This window comes from Gracilinanus agilis, chromosome 3, assembly GCF_016433145.1.
Source record: "Gracilinanus agilis isolate LMUSP501 chromosome 3, AgileGrace, whole genome shotgun sequence".
NCBI lineage: Eukaryota > Metazoa > Chordata > Mammalia > Didelphimorphia > Didelphidae > Gracilinanus > Gracilinanus agilis.
This window is the reverse complement of record NC_058132.1, coordinates 189,274,207-189,279,070: the sequence shown is the minus strand read 5'-3', so window position 1 is coordinate 189,279,070 and position 4,864 is coordinate 189,274,207.

Below are 4,864 nucleotides of genomic sequence, written 5' to 3'. Positions count from 1 at the left end.
GAAACACTAAAGGGGAATGATGGAGCTCTTGGTTTTTGCCTTTTATTCTTGCCACAGTAGCGAAAAGTCTGCCTATTGCTTACAAACCCAAATGTTGAATTATAGGGAAACAGAAAAATAAAATATGATGTATTTATAGTGTTAACATAAATGATAAATTTATTCTATCAGTATTAACTGGCAGTGTTAACAAAAGTAAAATTTCACTCTCTAAATCCTTATATGTTGTTTCTCTTGATGCTGGGATTATCTGTAGCCGTGGTTCCCAAACTTTTTTCGCCTATCTCCCCCTTTCCAGAAAAAATATTACTTAGCCCCCTGGAAATTTATTTTTTTTTTAAATTTTAATAGCAATTAATAGGAAAGATCAATGCACCTGTGGCCATCACCGCCTCCCTGGATCGCTGCAGCACCCACCAGGGGAATCACTGATATAGGAAGTAAAAGTGGTGCAATATAGTGGCTAGAGCACCTGTTCTCGGAATCAGGAAGACCTACGTTCAAATTTTGCCTCTGACACTCCTTAGTTATATGTGCCCTTAGTTATGTGCACTTAGCCAGGACGTACCTCAGGCAATTACCTAGGACTTATCTATTTAAATGATGAATAGATTACCTCTACATCTATGAACTAGGTTCCTTTACTGTGAATTCCCTGTGTTGATTAAATTAAATAAATCCTTTATATATTGTTATTTACTTGTAGAAGAGAATTAAATTGATTATCTCCAATTTTTCTTTTATAAATCTTATTAATATATTAGATTGTGAGTGCTATCATGAGGTTTTTCTCTTTCTTTGTTCCTCAGAGCTTAGTACAATATCTGATACACAACAGGTACTTAATAAAATGCTTGTTGACTTGAGAAAAACAGAATAAAATGATAGGAGATAGACACAGATAATAATTCTGTAAAAATATATGTGTGCCCTGGCAAAAATATGAAGAATATTCAAAATTTGGGACACCTAGATGGGAAAGAATGCTGGAGTTTGAGTCAGCTACTTATTAGCTGTGTGACCCTAAGCAAATCACTTAACCCTGTTTGCCTTCCCCCCAAAATAGCAAAATTATATAAATGGTTTGGAGATTAAAACATTTTCTAGGTTCTTATTTCTATAAAGTTACTTAAATACCTAGTCTTTAGAAATATATTTTTATACCTTTGATTCTTAAGACATCAGGTTGCATAAAAATACAGTTCATGAGAAATGCAAAAGAAAAACATATGATTGATCACATGGTTTGATGGGGATATGACTAGGGATTTTGACTTTAAATGATCACTCTACTCTACAAATATAAATAATATGGAAATAGGTTTTGAACAATGATACATATATAACCCAGTGGAATTGCTCATCGGTGGAGGAAGGGAAAGGGGAAGGAAAGAATATGAATCATGTAACCATGGAAAATAATCTTAATTCATTAATTAAATAAAATTAAAAAAATATAGTTCCTATTTTTCTGATTCCATATACTGATGCTTTCAGTATTGAGATGGCAGGAAAAGTCTAGGGTTAAGAATCTCAGACACCAGGAAAGTTTTATGACCTTAAACAAATCACTTTGTCTCTCTGGACCCCAGTTCTTTCCATTGCAAAGTGAGAGGATTGGCCAAAAGGATCTCCAATACTTCCCTCCTTTCTAGCTCAAACATTCCATAAAGCATCAGCTCAATCTGAAGTCAGTGAATGAGGTTTCCCAGGAGAGAAGCAGGAAAGGCAAGCAATAGTAAAACCCAGCCTGGTCCTACAAGAACTAGGTCAGGTTCTGGGAAGGACTTTCTCTCTGACTTCATCCTCCAGAGCTGTTCCAGCTTGCAGAGTATCTTGATGAGGTTAGTCATCAGAGCAAAGTGTTTCATCTAATTACTTTATGGAAGCCAGATCATTTGAAAGTAGCTAACTCCTACACAGAGGAATTGTGTAATTACTAGGTAGAGAGGAGGAGGGACCAATTTTTGTATGATAGGGGTGAGGTTTATTATTCTTTTAGGGGTTTTTGGAATTACTGAAATTTTACAGAAATCTCTAGCCTTTTCCCTCTGCCTCAATTGGTGGACTCTACTTTTATCTTCTTCCTTTTAATTAGGCATTTTTATGCTTGTTTCAATTACAAGCCATTGTTTGACATGACTTGCAAGAATGTCAAGTCAGGGTTGGAATCAACTTTTGTTTATCCAGAAATGAAAATCCATAACGTCTAGGTCTCTGACAAGCTGGGATTTTAATGGTGAGTAGGACCTCACCTGGAAGAATCCTTTTAAACAGATAGTTTGTAAGTGACTGAATTCCAAAAACAAATAGAAATTACTTTTGTATTTCCAGTTTTGATGTCTTATTTTACCCAAATGTCTTCTCTCTTCTGTTAATGTGAATAATCAGATCTAGTAATGCTGATATTTCTCTGTACACAACATAGTACAATCGTCAGCACCAAATTCCTGTCATTTATTATTAGCATGAAGTGACTAACTTTTAAAAATGAAAGTTATAAAAAGGATTATGAAACAAATATTATGCTGTGTATTATCTCTGCTATCTTCTCTGACTTTTACCTTGGTGACATATCTGCTAGTTAGGTTTTTATAGAAACTCCTTTCAAGGTACCACAATCTCCCAGAACTCCTCCTAGGTTAAAAGCAAAATGACATGATATATGTCTGTCTAATAGCTTGCTATTCCAGCACTTCTGGTTAACCTTTAATTTCAACATATCTGGTTCTGTCTTGAAAAACAGCTGATTTCATTACCATTCAACTAAGCTGATGTTTATTAAACACTTACTATGGGAAAGGCACCACAACAAAGGGTACAAAAATCAGTAAGAGAAGGCTTTGCCCTTGAGGTGTTTATAGTCTAGGAAGGATGAGATAAGTACACAAGAGGACCAACCTAATGAGGTAGGAAGCTGCTCTTTACTGCTAGGTTGGCCACCAAGTAATGAATTCTTTGGCTTTGATGCATTATTAAAAAAAGAAATTATAAATGTCTTTGAATTCTATAAGACATACTTCAACTTCTTAAGTTAAAGTAATAAAGTGGCAAAAGAAGAAGAAGAAGAAGAAGAAGAAGAAGAAGAAGAAGAAGAAGAAGAAGAAGAAGAAGAAGAAGAAGAAGAAGAAGAAGAAGAAGAAGAAGAAGAAGAAGAAGAAGAAGAAGAAGAAGAAGAAGAAGAAGAAGAAGAAGAAGAAGAAGAAGAAGAAGAAGAAGAAGAAGAAGAAGAAGAAGAAGAAGGCGGCAGAGGGGCATTAGAAATCTTGCCATTTGAGGCCATCTCTAAACATTAATTTGTTCACCCTGGCTCTTTCTGAATTGGCTGGCATTGGAGAAGGAGGACAAGGTGCTATGTACCTCTGAGTAGGTAAAGGGTCTCTGGCTCTCACTCACTCACAAAGAGAGCTGCTATAAATATTTTGGAACATATAGGTTCTTCTTTTTCCCTGATCTCCTTGGGAAACAGACCCAGCAGTAACATTGCTTAGTCCACATTGCCAAGCAAGTACATCCATCTCTGTTATTTTTCTTGCTTTTAGGAGATTGGAAATATCTACAATCCTTTGAACTTTAGAAAGTTGGGAGAGCAAGTCATCAGAACGTCAGGGAATAGTGTACAGAATAAATGATTTGAGGACACCAGCACAGCACTAGCTGAGACAAGATCTCATCCAATGGCTAACCTACATTTGGAAGTGAATCATTAGGATGAATGCTACATAGAACTGAGTTAAACCCAGAGAATTATAAAAACTGTTATATACCCTTAGATCTAGCATGGCTGGGTTTGTTTTCCAAGGAAAGCAGAGGAATAGGAAAAGAAACTATAGGTTCCAAAATATTTATAGCAATTCTCTTTGTGGCGGCAAAGACCTGGAAATTGAGGGGATACCCATCAATTGGGAAATGACTAAACAAATTGTGATATGTGATCATGATGGAATATTACAGCACCATAAGAAATGATGAGTAGGCTAATTTTTTAAAAACTTGGGAAGAACAAGAAGAGATAATGAAGAGAAAAATGAAGAGAACCAAGAGAACATCATACATAGCTACAGATTTAATACTCAAAGAATAAATTGTGAATATTATCTTCAGAGAGTTAACTGAAAGGAGGAAACATAAAACATAATTTGTATGTATGTGTCTGTCTCCCAGATGATGCCTTCTGTGATTCAGGGAGAGGAGGAGGGGCTAGACACTTGTGAATAAGTTAATTTTATTTTTAAAAAGAAAGAAAACTAAGTTTGCAACCAGTCTCCCCAAAGACCAAATATGTATTCAAGTGTGGCAGATATCATACTTTGGTTCTTGTTATATTTTCCCAGTAAATATCTCTTTGTAAAAGCAGCAGCAACAACAACAATAAGAATAACTAACATTAAATAACAAATTAAGGTTTGCAAAGTGCTTTATCTGTGTTATTGATCCTCACAACAACACTATAAGACGGGTGCTACTAAGATACTAACATGACAGCAAAGGAAAGTAATAAATGTTGGAGGGGATGTGGCAAAGTTGGGGCATTAATGCATTGCTGGTGGAGTTGTGAACTGATCCAACCATTCTGAATGGTAATTTGGAACTATGTTCAAAGAGCACTAAAAGACTGCCTGCCCATACCACTGCTGGGTTTTTACCCCAAAGGGAAAAATATTTGTACAAAAATATTTATAGTCACGCTCATTGTGGTGGCAAAAAACTGGAAAATGAGGGTATGCCCTTCAATTGGGGAATGGCTGAACAAATTGTGGTATCTGTTGGTGATGGAATACTATTGTACTCAAAGGAATAAAGAACTGGAGGAATTCCATGTGAACTGGACCTCCAGGAATTGATGCAGAGTGAAAGGAGCAGA